Source organism: Tenrec ecaudatus, chromosome 4 (genome assembly GCF_050624435.1).
Source record: "Tenrec ecaudatus isolate mTenEca1 chromosome 4, mTenEca1.hap1, whole genome shotgun sequence".
NCBI classification, from domain to species: Eukaryota; Metazoa; Chordata; class Mammalia; order Afrosoricida; family Tenrecidae; genus Tenrec; species Tenrec ecaudatus.
The window spans coordinates 127,451,958-127,469,067 of NC_134533.1; the positions used below are offsets into that span (position 1 = coordinate 127,451,958).

The window sequence follows — 17,110 nt, forward strand, 5'->3', positions numbered from 1 at the left end:
AATGCAAGAAAATCAAAATGGAAGAAGAGTAGAAAACATAAAGGGGCTAAAAATAGAAGTTACCACCTCTGTTAAGAATTTCTGTGAGAATCTCAGGGGTTTACTGAGTCATCTTCCGGGGTGCCTGTTACAGTGGGCTGGCACAGCTTGGCCACGTGTCACCCCTCCACGTTCCTGTATCTACTAGGCAGGATCCTTCTTGCCTCTTTGCCAGTGACTTTCAAGTACCAATCAGCTCTTCCCTTTCCACCTTCCCAGGTCCCCTGGGACCTTCCTATTCAGCTCCAATTTCTGATCTAGCTAAAGACATCCCCACTTTCCCACTGACCGTGAGACTAATCGGATGACTTCACCAGAGGCGCGCGACCTTGTGGTTCAGGGGGAGGGCAGTGGCCTTGAAGCACAGGGGGGACCTTCCTCTCTACCCAAGGGAAAGAATGGAGGGAGCTGCAGGGCCAGGGAGCAGGGAGGGTGTGTGGTAAGGGGCCGGCTCCAGGCAGAGGCTAATCAGAGGAGAAGAATGGGTTGGGCCCCGTTACCAAGGCCAGGCAGACTTTATTCTCCAAGTGGTAAGTCATCAAAGGAGGTTTTCTCAGAGTGACAACATGAGGCTGCCTTTCAAGAAGATGTCTGGAGCTGGGGTGATAAATGCTTTTGGAAGGAGGGGAGTTAAGCCAGGGGAACCAGTTAGTTCACTGTGGCAGCAGATATTGTAAGCCTTTCATCCAGGCATTAAGCCAGTGTGTACTGGGGATCATGGGCGTGCTGGGCACTGTGCTCCATCCTGGGAAGGCGTAACCCACACCCCCACCCTCATGGAGATCACATTCTAGCCGGGGACAGAGACAGCTATCCAGTGGAAATCAATTGAGTAGATAGTATATTAACCTGTTTGCAAACCTGTCACTGGAGTCGTAGAACTGCCCCGTATTGTGTCTGAGGAAACAGATTGGCCCCCACGTCTCTCTCCCGAGGGGCACCTGGTGGACTGAGATCAACCCCCTCCTGGTTAGCAGCCGCATGCTTAAGCATCGTGCCACCACCAGGGCCCGTAGATAGTGTGCTTGACGGTGCAGGTGGTCAAGTGGACATGCACGCAGGAAGGGAATGAGGAGTTTTTCAGAGCCCTGGGGTGGTGTCCATGGTTAAGCATTTGTCTTACTAATGGGAAGGTCGGTGCACTTTGCCTACTCCTAAAGGATCCCCAACGAAATGCAATCCTTTTCAGAAAAGTCAGGGCCACAAACTGTGGAGCAAAGGTCCACTCTGACATCCCGGGTCACCAGGAACCAGAATCGACTCGAGGGCAACTGTTGTTTGTTTACTAGAAATGGTTGTGGGCTGGGGCCGGGAGGGGGTGGGTGGAGGTGGGCGGTGAGTGGTGAGGTTCACAAGTTCCTAAAGAAGAAGGATAGCCAGCTGGGGGAAGGAAGGCTCTTGGGGTGACTTGTGAGTGGAGGGGCCCCAAAGGAGGTGGCATGGGAGAGGGAGAAGGTGAGGGCGAGGGAGGTTGGGAGTGTTTGTAGGTAGACTCGGTGAGACGAGGAGCCAGCCAGGAGCACAACAGGGAGTCAGTGATGTTTATGAAGGGTGCGATGAAGGGCAGCAAGAGAAAGCCACCCAGGCAGCACACAGCACGGTACCATCATGGAAGACCCAGGGCGTTCAGGTTATAGGCATGTCTCCCCGATGAGGCTGTCAACATCTTGAAAGGACCCATTCACACTGGCCAAGCCAAGTGCTGAGCACATTCCAAAATATTCAGTGAATATTCGCAGTTGGAAGGCATTCTTCCTTCATCTTGCTGCCCCCAGTCACGGGGAGCTCCCTGCGTGGTGCCTGAGGCTGCTTTTCTATACTTCGCTAGAGGTCCGCCACCGCAGCTAGGGAAGCTAACCAAGGGTCTGGCCCCAGGGAGGACTGGGGTTTGGGCCAAGCAGGAGTCCCGCTGTGTTAGCCCCAGTTGACCAGAGAAACAAATTCATAGACACTTATATGTGTTTTAAAAGAGAACTTTATATCAAAGAAAAATTGTACATTAAGAAAATATCCCAGCCCAGTCCAGATCAAGTCCTTAAGTCTGATATTAGCCCATATGTCCGATACCAGTCTATAAATCCCTCTTCCTACTCACGAAACACAAGCAATGATGCTGATGCAGGAAGATCACAGGCCAGTGGGTGGAAAGCCTTGTGGACCCAGTGGTGGTGGAGGCATCCCAGCGCTAGCAGGGGTCTCCAAGTGAGCCCTGCGGCCCCAGGGCTCTAGTGTAGCTCTGTGTGTCTTGTCAGCAGGAATGTCTCACAGGAAGGGACCTATTGATTTCCGTGGGCACCTCCAAATGAGGTCATCAAGCTGCAACCTGAATGACAGCTTAGACTCCACCCCTCCACAAGTTGACACCAGAGTATGTTGCTCACCTGCTCTTGGGCTGTGTGGCCCCTCCTGGAGTAGGCGTGCGACAGCCTCCTCCTTGAAAATCCCCTTCTATTTCTGGTGGTCCAGAGTCTCTTGGTCCCTCCCCAGTGAGCACTGCCCAGTGATAACCTGTGGCCTTCCCAGAGAGGGCATCTCATCCGTAAGTGGCTGGGTGCTGTTTATGTCAACATCTACCTCCCACCCCACTTAAGAGCTTGGCGTGCCTCCAACCGTGCCCTACCTGGATGAGGCCCCGATGCCACTGCACTTCTACCGGGACTGGGTCTGCCCCAGCAGGCCCTGCATCGTGAGCAATGCCCTGCAGAAGTGGTCGCTCCCCTATCTGAGGTGGGTGCAGCTCTGGGCTGGGCTAGGGTGATGGGCGAGCTGTCTTGTGGCATGTGGGCATGCTCTTAGAGTCTCTTCCCCTAGGGCCACGGTGGGCGCCACGGAGGTGAGCGTAGCGGTGACCCCAGATGGCTATGCTGATTCCGTGCGCGGAGACCACTTCGTGATGCCAGCCGAGCGCCTGCTGCCCCTGTGAGGTGTGTTGGACGTCCTGGAGGGCAGGGCCTGGCACCCTGGCGTGCTCTACGTGCAGAAGCAGTGCTCTAACCTGCTTACCGAGCTGCCCCAGCTGCTGCCCGACTTGGAGCCCCACGTGCCCTGGGCCTCCGAGGCTCTGGGTGAGAGGGGGCGACTGGGGCAGAGGGCAGTCGTTGAGAATACACAGCAGAAGCACACACCAAGCTTCTACACTGACAGCTCAGTGACATTGATTGTCTTGGCCCACACCCACCACCCCATGGCCAGGGTCAGGCCCTGCCGCCCTGGAAGCCTTGACTGTTGACCGACTGCAAAGGATTAGTGCTCTAATTTTTGCCTGTGGGGGGCTGGGCCCACTCCCCAAGCCCTCCAAACCATGGCCTCTTCGCCACTTTTACCTGGGATGCCCCTCGCTCGCACGCAGCACCCCTGCCCACATCCTGTTGGGTGTTATCCCAGACCCGACCTGCAGGGGACAACCGCTCCTAACTCTCCTCCTCTGTCCTGCAGGGAAGATGCCAGACGCGGTGAACTTCTGGCTGGGGGAGGCGGCCGCAGTGAAGTCCTGTAGGTGTCTCTGGGATGCAGGGACAGGGAGGAGCCAGGATGGGGCCAAGGGTGGGAGGCTGGCCTGGAGGGTCGGTCTACAATTCTGTGAAGAGAGGAGGAGCGGCGTGGCAGCGTGGTGGGTGGGATGACTTTGGTGTGCGGGCGCACTAGACATCTCTCAGAGGGCACGTTGGCCCCGGAGGTGAACTTGGGAGAACCCTATGCGTGGATATTTACCTCTTTGGAGAGATGACCCGCATGGGGGGTGTGGTGAGTGCCAAGTCCCTGGTGGCTGGGATCTGGAATGCCCTCCACCCCAGCCCCCCCTGGGCATCTCCTGGAGTCTGGTTTGTCTATGTCGTTGAGAATACACAGAGCAAAAGCACACACCAAGCTTCTACACCGACAGCTCAGTGACATTGATTCAGTCCCTCTAGTTGGTTCAAATGTTCTCACCCTCCCTTACCGAGTTCTTCTCCCTGAGGGAAATGAGGGGGCTTCAGAAACTGTGTAGAAAATAATGGGATTCCCCCTCCCCCCTTATAAATTCATTGTCCTCCAGGATCCTGGCTGTTCTTTGAAGAGGCTGTTTTCAGTCTGAGCCCGGATGGAGTTTAAAAGAGCACCATGCTCATGGCAGAGGGATGGAGATCCTTTACTGGCTAAGTTGAACTACTACTGGGCATAAAGGAGACATCAGGGGACACTTTGGATGGAAGGTTGAAATCTTTATTCGCAGGACTTTCTCGTTTTTACACCCCTGGCTGTCTTGAGGCGCAAGGCTCTGGGTGGGCAGGTTCTGCCTCTCATGTGCCCTGCTCCGCCAAATCTGCCCAGGACCTTCTTTGTGTTGGCAGTGCACAAGGACCACTACGAAAACCTCTACTGTGTCCTCTCTGGAGAGAAACATTTCCTGTTACACCCGCCCAGCGACCGACCCTTCATCCCCTATGGTAGGGCTGGGGCCTGCCTTACGCATGGGCCCTAAACCAGAGGAAGGGTAGCGAGGCTTCCCTGCCTGTGTCCCTGGGGCCAGGCAGCCAACAGTAGAGGCTGGGAGGAGGTGTGAGGGGCTGGGAGCACTCTTTGCTGAGCTCCCCCTTTTTCTCTGGCATCAGAGCTGTACACCCCAGCAACCTACCGACTCACTGAGGCGGGCACCTTTGAGGTGGTGGATGAAGAGGCCATGGAGAAGGTGTCCATCTTGGCCCTGGGCCTCAGGGAGGGGCGAGCTCATCCATCTCCGAGGAGCAAGCGGGCCCCAAAGGTCCTGGGAAGGTGGCCCCTTCCTCCATAAGGTCCCGCCTTCTGGGGCTGGCTTCCCAGGGCGGAGTGGAGGGGGACCTTTGGCCCTTACCGTTGGCAAGGCCAAAGGCCGAGTTCCCCGGTCCTGCTCCGTCCCCAGGTGCCCTGGCTTCCACTGGATCCCCTGGCACCAGATCTGTCCCGGTACCCACAGTACCGTGGGGCCCAGGCCCTCCGCTGCACCATGCAGGCTGGCGAAATGCTCTACCTGCCAGCCTTGTGGTTCCACCACGTGCAGCAGTCCCAGGGCTGCATTGCTGGTGAGGAGCTGCCGGCCTCGGACAGCGGGTGGGCTGGGGAGGCTCTGGGTCAGAGCTGGGCCACCCACTCATGTGCTTGCTCTCCCCACAGTGAACTTCTGGTACGACATGGAGTATGACCTCAAGTATAGTTACTTCCAACTACTCAACACCCTCACCAAGGCCTCAGGCCTGGACTAGTGGAGCCCCCAGGGAACGTGCCCCCCCCACAGCTCAGGGGGCACTCTGGCTCCTCCCCAGATGGGCCCCAACAGAGACACCCTGCAGTCTGTCTGACCCATAACCCCGTTTGGGTTGGGACCTACCCTGGAGACTATCGTGGGTGATAGGAGGAGGACCAGGAAGTGCCAGGCAGGTGTCTAGGTCAGGGTTCCCAGAAAGCTGCCACGCAGGTGAAGCAGCCCTGTGGGTGGAGGCCAGCTGCGGCGTCCTCCCTCCTCTGTAAAGCTGTGAAGTGGAGATAATGATGGTCCCTACCTTTCTGGCTGCCCTGGGGCCTGGAGAGGGTTTCTGTAAGGGCCCGCTCACTCGCTCGAAGGACATGCTCAATAAAGCCGGGGAGGCTCCATGTGGTACCTGCTCCTTGTGGCTTTCTGTGTCTCCGGGAGGGCGGGGAGGGTTCAGATGGAAACATCAGAGAGAGGAGCTAGCTCCCTGTCTGTCCAGGGACCACAGCTTGTACTCCGGTCTGGCCGGCAGGCCAACCCTGTTTTAACTCTCTGCCAGGGCTCGTTGACTGGGACTCTGGTTTGCTTCGCGATGGGGTTAGTGGCCTGGGGACGAGCCTGTGTCTCCTAACCAGCACAGGGACCAGGGGACAGAAACTGCCCCACCCCCACCCCTGGGCTGCTCCTCTGCAGAAGGAACTGGCTTTCTCATGCTGCCCCCACAAAAGGGGAGATGAGCCCCCTTCCCCTGGGTGCCCACCTGGAGCTCCAGTCCTGGCCATCTCTGGGGACCCAGGTGGCCCAGGCCCTGGCTTTGAAGAGCTGTTTTTAGTAACAGCCACTCCCCTGCTGTGATGATAGGCTCCGGATACACCCCTCCTCCGGGTCTGCTTCAGTGGAGACTGGGCATTCCTGTCCTACTGGTACCTGGATGTTGCTACAAGCCTTGTTGGTGGGGACTCTGCCCTTGCCCTACCTCTGGCGGCTGCCCAGACCTGTGGCCCCTCCAAGCCATGCCTTCCTGTCCTGCTCACACGGGTGGTTGGTGAGCTGTCCTGGAAGCAGGACCCGGCTGGGCAGGCCCAGGTGGTGTCTGCTGGGGGAAGTGGGTTTTCCAGGAACCCAGCAGGGGTGGGGGACCTTGAGCCCATGGAAGGGTGTCAGTAGCCCCAGTATAGGCTGAGGTGCCTCATTTCTTGGGCAGGGTGTGGGGCTTGGGCGGAGCGGAAGATGCAGGTGGGAGGGGCTAGGGAGGCCAGTTGGGACATACTTGGATTTTGGCTTAAAACCCCACAGTCCTCGGCCCAGTGGCTACTGCTGCCTTTGCTCGCCCCGCCTGGGACCCCCAGCCTCATGGCTCTGGTAAGACTGGCGTGGCACTGGAACCCACTCTGACCCTTGCTCCCCACCTGAGTCCTGGCTAATGCTTTCTCTGGAGGGCTGTGGCCGCGGTGGTCTTCAGGTGTAGGGGGCGTGTTTGCCAGCTTTGGGTAGGGGCATGGCTGGGCTGGGGATCCACAGAGCTTCTAGGCAGGGAGAGGCTCCTGGCTGCTCCCCTGCTCCCTCTGAGTCAGTTGCCTGGGCTGTCGGGGCCTGAGACTGATGAGATGGGTGACTTTCCCGGGTTCTTCCTCTGCCAGGAACCCCTGGCCGCATGCAGCTGGGACTTCCAACGGCAGCTGGGAGGCCAGTGAAAGGGTGTGCTGACACACGCTCCCTGGCCCCAGCACACCTGGCAGGGCTTCAGACCAGAGCCCGGGGTGGTTTGGGATGGAGTCCTGGGGTCCTTTGTTTCTCTGCCCTCGGAGAACCTGGAGGGCACAGGGCTTGGCGCCCATGGGCTGCCTGGCCTGGTAACCTCCCACCTGCCCCAGCACAGAGGTGGCTTCCAGAACTGCCCCCTGACCAGGGGTGGGATGCACAGGGAGGAGCGAGTGAGCAAGCAGGAGCTTAGTCCTAGCAGGCCGCTCCCTCCATGCCCTTCTGTATGCCCACCCAGAGCTTTGTAAGCGAGGGCATGGGCTGGGGCAGACAGGTGGCAAGATGGGAGCCTGCTGGTTCCAGGAGAGGGAAGCGGAGAGCACAGCGATCCTGCCTCTGGGTCTCCGGCCAGTTGCTGGGTCACCTCTCCATGCCTCCGCCTCCTCGTGAGGCAGCGTAGTAGTCGGCTGAGTTAATGTATGGATAGCCCTAGGGACAGACCTGTCATGGGCATTGTGTAAGTTCCTATGGACGTGCCCCGTCTCTTCTAGACTCAGGGTTCTGGGTGGCCTTGGCCCTGTTTGTGCAGGGTGAGCCCTCACAGGTGCCCCAACCTCCCTTCCATCGCCTGCGGCCTTTGGTCATGTCATCCCACAGCAAGCTTGTCCCCTCCCCGCTGCTCTGCAGGCCAAGTTGCCCAGGACCTGCCTGCTCACCATTCGTGTGCTGCAGGCCCACAGCCTGCCTGCTAGGGACGTGGGTGAGTTGACCGAGAGAGGAGAAGGGAACTAAGGTTGCAATTGGAGCAGGGCAGGGACGGTGGGAGGTGGCAGGAGGGCTGGGCCTGCGAGGTCCTGGGAGGAGGGGCTGCAAAGAGTGACGGGCAAGGGCTGGTGATGGAGGGTGGGGCTTGGTGCGTCCCCAAGGATCCCTCTGGTGGTGGACTCTGCGTGGCTGGCTTGGGGGAGAATTGGCCCTCATTTCTTCTCCTCCAAGTGACCCACCCTGACTTCTATGTGACCCTGTGGCTGCCCACGACCTGCAACCACTGGCTCCAGATGCGCACGGTCAACAACTGCAGAAACCCTGTCTGGAACCAGAGCTTCCACTTCCGGGTGCACAGCCAGATCAAGGTGGGCCTGCCTCAGCCCAGCCCTGCGTACCCCCAGCGCCACCCCCACCCCACCCCCCACCCCATGGCCCTGTCCCGCTGCTCCCCTTCCAGAACATGGTGGAGCTGAAAGTCTTTGACCAGGACCTGCTGACCAGCGACGACCCCGTGCTGTCAGTGCTGTTTGACGTGGGCACTCTGCTGCCTGGGGAGTTCCGCCGCCAGAGCTTCTTGCTGAGCCCGCAGGCAAGACTCCACATGGGCGGCCACCCTCGGTACCACCAACAGGATGTTGCTTAAATGCCCCTCTTCAAAGAACTTGTTTACAGACCATGAGGTCAGGTTTCCCTGGTGCCCGAGGCCCTTGTCAACCAGGACCTGTTTCCCGAGGAGCGGCCCCCTCCTCGGGGCCACATTATGGACAGCAGCCCTCCCCGCATTGGCACCCCTGGCTGGCATCTGGGTTGGAATCTGCACATACCCACACTGGCACACACACTCACACTCACATTCACACCCACACGCAGCCTCACACACATACACAGGTACACTCACACGCAAGCACACGCACTCAACCACTGTCACACTCACACATTCACAGCCATGTGGATACACATGCACACACACTCACATGTGCACACAACCACTCACATGCATGCCCACATACATGCACACGTCTTACCTTTATAACTTGCTTTTTCAGGGTGGGGAGCGGTTTGACGTTGAATTCCGCCTGCGGAGTGTGTGAGTTGGGGGTTGCGGGGGTCAGGGGAGTTGGGGGTTGCGAGGTAGGGAGAGGGGCTCTGGGTCAAATCTCTCCCTTCTGGAAGGAGAGAGCCTCGTGCGCTCAGGGCTGGTGTCCTTCCCCGGGGACCCTCTGTGGTTGGAAGGACTGCCTAGGCTTCCTTGGGGGCAAGAACCTGACCCCCGCTCATGGCTTTTCCCAGGACAGACTGTGCGGAGCAGCTCACCAGCAACGGTGTCCTAGTGATGAGTCAGATCATTGTAGTGATTGATTCAGGATAATAGTAGTGATTCGGGATCATAGTGGTGATTTGGGATGGTAATGGTGACTTAGGATCATGGTACTAATTCGGGATCATGGTAGTGATTCGGGATCTTAGTAGTGCTGTGTGATCATAGTAGTGATTTGGGATCATAGTAGTGATTTGTGATCATAGTAGTGCTTTATGATCATAGTAGTGCTTTGTGATCATAGTAGTGATTTGGGATCATAGTAGTGATTTGGGATCATAGTAGTGCTTTGGGATTGTAGTGGTGAGTGACACACCCTCCCTCAGGCCATCTGCTCACCTGCCCTCCTGGCTTCAAGTCTGTCTGGACCAGGAAAGAGCAAAGTGGGAGGGGCTATGATTTCCAGAGGACATGGGACTGAGGAGCAGGAACCGCGGGCTGCAGGGGAAAGGGTAGTGGTGAGGTATCCTTGCGTGGGAGGGGCGGCATATGAATCTTCTCTTCCCAACACAGGCCCGTGAGCTTTCCCGCTTGCATGTGCGGCTGGAGGAGGCCGGGGACCAGAAGGGTGAGTCTCCCAGGTCACCAGGACAGCCCTGGCCCTCAGCCTATGTCTTCCCCATTCCTCAGCTGCCCATCCTGGAAGAAGCTGCCAGCCACCTTTAGCCTCCGAAGGCTAGGGGCTGGGGGTGAAACTGCCCGGGCTTACCAGGACCTGGTCTTTTCCCATGACCCTGCTCCGAGGGGGCTGGGCTGGGGGTAATTCCTCCCAGCCTCTGCCAGCCACAGGGGCGGGAGACACCTCACGGGCAGGGAACCCCCTCCCACCCCTACCTCGGTTCCTTTCTCCAGAGTCAAAGGGAAAAATTCAGCTTGTGGTCTCCGGGTCCTACGAGGGATCTCAGGAGGCCACCGTAGGCAGTGACTCCTTCCGTTTCCATTTCCCCACCTGCTGGGAGCAGGAGCTGAGTATCCACCTGCAGGTAGGGTGCCCCTCCCCCTACTGACCCCCTGGAATTCAGGCCCACAGGGCCGGGTGGTACCCCTGCTCTGAGACTCGGGTAAGTGTACAGTTTTGGTCCCCTTGCAGAACGCCCCCCAGGAACAACTGAAGGTGCCACTCAGGGCCCTGCCATCAGACCAGCTCGTGAGGCTGGTCTTCCCTACGTCCCAGGTATTCTTCACTCAGAGGAAGAGACCTTGATGTGGGGGTGGGACAGGGCCTCAGGCCAGTGCGGGGGTGGGGGCAGGGGTGACTCCTTCTCTCCCTTTTCTTTTTGGCCAAGCCCCTGGGCTGGGCTGTGGGGGTGCATCCCTGTGGAGATGGCTGGGGCATCCCAGGGCCGGAGTTGGGGTGGAGGTGCCAGCCTTTCTGAGTGGTGTTTTGCTGGTTTGCAGGAGCCTCTGATGAAGGTGGAGCTGAGAAAAGAAGACAGGTGAGAGGCTGGGCTGGGGGAGAGCAGCCGGGGGAGGGAGGGTGCTACGTGCAGCTGGGTGGCCTGGAGGACCGGAAGCAAGCGGGTGGCTGCAGCAGGGAGCTCCCAGGCTTGGGAAGGTGCTCAGAGCAGAGAGGGTCCTTCCTCAGCCTTGTAGTCTGCGTGTGGCCTCACTGGGTGGGAGAGAGGTGGGGGCTGAGGAGAGTAACACGCCTGGTTTGAGGAGCACAAAGACCAGAAGGAAGCAACCTTTTGGGTGGAAGCAACGTGGCTGGGCCTTCAAGAACTTTTGCTGGCCCTCGGTGTCTAGGAGCATAAGCAGCCCAACTTAAAGACCTTTGTTCCTTCCCAGCCCCCGTGCCCCCTCCCCAGTGTAGCCCTGGTCCAGCGTTGCAGGGGAGGGAGAAGCTGAGACTCAGGGCCACCTTTGGCCACAGGGACACCCTCATCTGCCGGCTGGCCTTGCTGTCATGCCAGGCGTGTTGGTGTGGCTCTGGGCCCACCATCCCCCCCTCACTCTCCAAGCTTCAGCACGCAGGCTGAAGGGAGAGAAGAGATGGATGTGGATCTTGCAGGGAGATGGGCCCAGTGTCCTCTTTTCTGACGAGGATGAGCACTGCCTCACTGTCCGTCCATCCCCCCACCCCACCCCCAGACCAGGGGAGCTGGCCGTGGCCGAGCTGTGTGCTGAGGAGCAGGCCTTCCTGAGCAGGAGGAAGCAAGTGGTGGCCAAGGCCCTGCAGCAGGCCCTGCAGCTGGAGGGAGACCTGCAGGAGGACGAGGTCTGTCGGGCTGGGCAGGAGTGTGGGGGTCTCAGGCAGAGTGTTGAGCTGAGTGGGCCTCCACACTTCCATTGCCCGACCAGGGTTGGTTGTAAGGCGGACTTGTGTTTGCCTCTCGTCTGCCCACCTACCCCCCTTGTACTTCCCGGAGCTTTCTTGATGTTATCTTGGGCCCGATGCGGCTGAGCAGTGTCAGAACCACGGGCCCCACCAGGGGTAGCTACCCTTCTCTGGGCGTTGGCCCTTGGCCTGGAGCTGCTTTTAAGACTGGGCCTCTCAGACAACTCGGTGGACATCTGGCCAGGCCTCTCTGCTGGTTGGGCTGGCTCCTAAGGAAATGAGCTCCTTGCAAAGGGAGAGGGACGCTGATTTGGGGGTTTTGAGGTGAGCCTGCGTCTTTTAAGAAGTGACCGCCGTACTCCCCAGGCTGGGGATGGGGAGATAAGGCCTGTGGCCTGTACGCTCCCTGGAGTTTTCAAAACCCGAAAGGACCCACCCTGCTGAAGGAGGTTATCCTGACATGACTCTCCTCAGCTGCTCTGACTCAGACCCGCTCCATGGGTCCCCACCAGACTCTGACCTACGCTAACTTGGTGGTGGGGCCAGGGGCAGGGGACTGAGTGGCCACTTGACTTGCTGTGTTCTCCTTCTGTGGTTTTTACTGCCCGGCGCACCCTGACCTCCCCTCCACCAACTGGAAGTCCCCGCAGGGCCTCCCTTGAGCCCAGCTGTACTCTGCCCTTCCAGGTCCCAGTGGTGGCAATCATGGCTACTGGTGGAGGGGTCCGGACAATGACTTCCCTGTATGGGCAGCTGACCGGCCTCAGGGAGCTGGGCCTCTTGGATTGCGTCTCCTACATCACAGGGGCCTCGGGCTCCACTTGGTGAGCAGGCTGAGTGTGGGATCTGGGGGTGAGTGGGCAGAGGCAGGGGTGCCTGTGGTAAGGCTTCTCCAGTGCCCCCTTGGCCTCCCTGACTAGATTGGAAGGTCTGCGAGGAGGCAGGTGGCAGGTGCGATATGCCCAAGGTGCCCCATGGGCTTCGGCTCTCTCCATGGAGCTGGAAGGCACCTGCGGGCTGCTGCCCTGGGAGAGAAGGTCCGAAGGGGTGTGAGATCTCGGGGGACTCTTAGAGGAACCTGTCTGCCCCCGACCTCTGGCTTTGCCTAGGACCTTAGAAAACCTCTACAAGGATCCAGAGTGGTCGCAGAAGGACCTGGGGGGCGCCACCGTACTGCTGAAGACGCAGGTAACCAAGAACAAGCTGGGCATGTTGGCTCCCAGCCAGCTGCAATGGTACTACCAGGAGCTGGAGGAGCGCGCTCGCCTGGGACACCCGGCCTGCTTCACCAACCTCTGGGCCCTCATCAATGAGGCCATGCGACATGATGGGGTACAGAAGGGCGGCCCACGGGGATGGGCCTGGACCTGGAGGCAGCCCTGCTGGGTAGCAGGGCGAGGGGAGATCTCCAGAGACCAGGCAGCAATGGGTTTACACGGAGGTATCTCCCTACAGCCTGATGACCACAGCTCTCGGAGCAGCGACAGGCTCTGAGGCACGGCCAGAAACCTCTCCCCATGTACTATGCCCTCAACACTAAGGGGCACGGCCTGTCCACCTTCGAATTTGGAGGCAGGTCGAGGCAGCTGGTTGAGGCCCCGGGCGGCCAGGGGTCGGGGAAGGGGTGGTTGGGATGGTGTGGGGAGGCAGTTTTTCATGCCCTTCTCCTTACACTCTGGTCCGGGACCCGAGTGAATCCAGACACCCATGACCCCAGAGTCACTTGGACTGGAGGGGAGTCGCCCCATCCTTTGTGGCTGCCCTGCGTGGGTTCGGGTGGGCAGGAGGGTGGTGGCCAACAGCGGTCCCTTCCCACCGCAGAGTGGTGTGATTTCTCCCCCTACGAGCTCGGTTTCTCCAAGTAAGGTGCCTTCATCCCCTCCGAGCTCTTCAGCTCCGAGTTCTTCATGGGGCGGCTGATGAAGAGGATGCCTGAGTCCCGCATCTGCTTCCTGGAAGGTGAGGGGGTCTTGGAGAGAGAATGGGGGAGGGGAGGATGTTTCTGGGGGAGCCCCATCACTGAGGCGGGCAGCAGGGAAGGGTCAGGCTGTGACAGGAATGGGGGCTCTCGTCCCCTTGTGTCTGCGCTCCCAGGTATCTGGACCAACCTATATGCAGCCAGCCTCCAAGACAGCTTATACTGGTCCTCGGAGCCCAGTCCGTTCTGGGATCGCTGGGCTCAGACCCTGACCAGCTTGGGTAGGTGCCCAGGCTCCGGGGCTGGTGCTGGGGGTGGGCATGTGACTCCCAGCTCTGTGTGTGTGGTGGTGGGGGCACTGGTCTCAGCTCTTTCCCTCTCCGGGGTCACTGCCCTCAGACTGGGCTAGCACCCACGCCCCACTCCCTGGCTGTGCAGACAAGGAGCAGGTCCCAGTGCTGAAGATGGAAGTGCCACCCAGCCTGGCTGGGAGGATCGGGGAGTTGTTCTCTGGCCTCCTGACGTGGCGCCCGCTTGCCCAGGCCACCCACAACTTTCTGCGTGGTCTCCAGTTCCACAAAGACTATTTCCAGCACCCTCACTTCTCCTCCTGGAAAGGTAGCTTCTCCCACCGGGGCCCAGACCCCTGATGTCTTCCCAGAGCTGTGGGCCTTGGCTCCAGGCCCCTCCTGGGCCCCTCACCCCACCCCTTGGCTCCAGGCCTTCCATGTGTGGCCCCACGGGATGTGGGAAGTAGAGTTTCCTGCCTTCTCCTTCACCTGGGGCTGGAGGTTGCTTCCGGGCTGGGGCCAGGTGGGTGGGGCCTGAGGGCGGAGTCTTTTTCCAGGAGCAGCCAGTGACTACCACTGACCAGGGGAGCAAGCGTGGTGTCCTCAGCACCCATGCTCAAGGCTGCCCTCCCACCCCGCCCACCTCTCCAGACACCAAACTGGATGGACTCCCTAACCAGCTGACCCCTGGGGAGCCCCGCCTGTGCCTGCTGGACGTGGGCTACTTTATCAACACCAGCTGCCCGCCCCTCCTGCAGCCCACCCGGGACGTGGACCTCATCCTGTCGCTGGACTACAACTTAAATGCCGCCTTTCAGGTGGGGGAGCTGATGAGTGGCACCCGAGGATGCTAGGGCGGCTTCACAGTGTGTGCCTTGCTGGCTTCCTCCCAACCATACGAGACAGGGACCCACATGATATGGGCTGAGCTGTCCAGAGAAACAAAAGCAGCAACACTCCTCTGTGTAGAAAGAAAGAGCTTTAGATCAAGAAGTCATTTTAGATCAGCAAGGCATCCCAGCCCAGTGTGATTCAAGACCATGCTAGTCAGAACCTTCCTCAGCCTCTGTGTAGCTGCAGGCAGATAATGCCCAGGCTGGCGTGAACACGGCCGAGTCGGCGGCTCTCCAGACTGGTGGCCCCATGGGGCCGTCCCTGGAGACAGAATCCCAGTGAGGAGGAAGAGGCTCATAGCATCTCCCCTTCCTTCCAAGGAGGGATTACCAGGCTTCCACCTGAGTGACAGGTGGGACTCCACCCCTGCACTTTCACGCAGGTCCAAGTGGACATAATATCTAACCACCACACCATGTCAAAAGAACCAAACCAGGATCCCCACCATGGAGTCCATGCTGACTCACCGGGTCCCCCTTGGTGTGTTTCCGAGATCGAACTGCTTACGGGAGTAAAAATGCCCACGGAGCAGTTTGTCACAGGAAACCAGCCTCTAACAACCAATGGGTCAGTAGGCACAATTGTATGGCGATAAAATAGTAAAGGTCTAGTAAAGTCATAGAGGCTAGGAGAGATAGGGGAGTGAGAGTACAATAAAGGAGTCAGGCACGTTTTATGATAGCATGCTCACCTCAGCTCCTCTTGATGGACCACGTGGAAGTGGGGGAAGAGAGAGCATCTGTATTATCTTGGGGTAGTTACAGGTAGCCTTAAGACATGCATATTCAGTAGTTACATACGCCACAAGGTGGGTGGGATCGACAGTAACGTCCTGAGCTCACAAGTGAGGAAACCTAACAGCTGCATTGGGGGAAGCTGAGAGGGGGGCTGGGCGACAGCAGGAAGAGAGAGCCAGAGGATGTCTGCCTCTGTAGGGAGATCAGACCAGCCATGTGCTCACTTGAAGGCAGCATGGCTGTTAAGGGAGAGTCTGTGGCTACCAACGTGGAGACACAAGTTCAGGAACGTGGTGCTCGGCCCTCTCTCCATGGAGCAGCGGGTGGTTTCCCAGTGCTGACCCTGCAGAACCTCGCCCAGCACATAACTGCTTCACCACCAGCGCTCCCTGTGAAAAGAACTGGGGTTTCGTTCACGCTCCTTCAGGGGGCTTTCTCTGCAATGGGGAGAGGATGTGATGGTGAATCTGGTTGGCTGCACCTGCACCCCGGCTGGTTGCAGGCCGTCGACACCCCAGCGTTTAGTTTCTGTGTTAATTTAGTGAGAGGTGTGTGCCCTTTATGGCTGGCCTCAGCGATGGCTACAGTCCGTTTGGTGGAGCTCTGAGGGGCTGCGGCACGGCTGTCCACTCCGACTGATGCTTGGTCCTGTGTGACGTCAGTGTCCAGGACCAAGGGAGCCCGAGGCTAGCCCTCTCCTGCCCTCTGTGCCCCTGCAGCAGCTGCAGCTGGTGGGCCGCATGTGCCAAGAGCAGGGCATCCCGTTCCCGCCCATCTCTCCCAGCCTCGAGGAGGAGCGCCAGCCTCGGGAGTGCCACAAGTTCTCCGACCCCGGCCGGCCTGAGGCCCCAGTCATTCTGCACTTCCCCCTGGTCAACGACTCCTTCCGGGACCACTCGGCCCCTGGTGAGCCAGCTCGCTGCCACCCCCTTCCTGGTGTCCCAGCCTCCCCGACCCAGCAGACCCGCCCTCCACCCCAGCACCCTGCCCCTCCATGCCCACGATGTGCTCTCTGCACAGGGGTCCCTAGGACACCTGAGGAGCAGGAGGCCGGCCGGGTGAACCTGTCTCCGTCTGACTCCCCCTACCACTACCCGAAAGTGACCTATAGCCAGGAGGACTTGGACAAGCTTCTGGGCCTGGCCCACTACAACATCTGCAACAACCAGGAGCCGCTGCCGGCTGCCCTGCGCAGGAGGAGGCAGCGCTGACAGCCCGCCCTGAGTGACGCCATGGAGGGACAGCGCTGCAGCTCTGCCCGGCCATGCCTCAGTCTCAGAGAGCCATCCCCCAGTGTTCTGGGGCCTCGGAGGGCCTGGTTGGCCCCAGCGGCACCCTTCCTAGCCTTGGGAGTATGCCCTGGTACCCCAGACGGGGCAGGAGCTGCCAGCACCTCACAGAGGCCATCTGCACTGTGAACCGAAGCTGTGACTGCGGGCTTGCCACAGCTCAGCAGCTGCTCTGGTCCTGGGCCCTGGGCCCCTGGAGCAGGCCACAGTGGGCCTCTTCTCCAAGCACCGGGAGAGGTGGGGTGCAGAGGTGCTGTGGCAGCCGGGGTGCAAATGGGGTGGGGTTGGGGTTCGGGGTGGCTGGGCCCGGTGTAGAGTGTTGGCACTGGGGGAAGGGTCCCAGGCTCCCCCGCCCTGCGGCTCTGAATGCTGTACGCAGGGACTCGGGGGCTGCACACATTACAGGACTCGTCCCACCAACGGTCTGAGGATGTCATTGCTGCTACGAATGGGGAGACCTTTGGTACCACCATCAAAGACCAGTTTAGGAAACAAGACAAGGACACATCTCCCTGGCCCCGCAAAGAGTTGCCAGCCTCTTGGTGCTGTGCCACCCTTTCCCAGCAGGAAGCCCCGTAGGAGGTGTCTGCTTCGGGCACCCCTGCCCCACCCTCCCAGCCAGTAGCTGCCCTCTTTGCCGGGTGGGGGTCAGAGCACCTTGAGGAAGAGCCT

The 17,110-nt window shown here is 59.5% G+C and overlaps 1 pseudogene; it reads left to right on the plus strand.

Moving 5' to 3' along the window:
* Positions 1 to 756: 756 nt before the first annotated feature.
* On the plus strand, positions 757 to 16,360 carry LOC142446046 (cytosolic phospholipase A2 beta-like; annotated as a pseudogene).
* Positions 16,361 to 17,110: the final 750 nt, after the last annotated feature.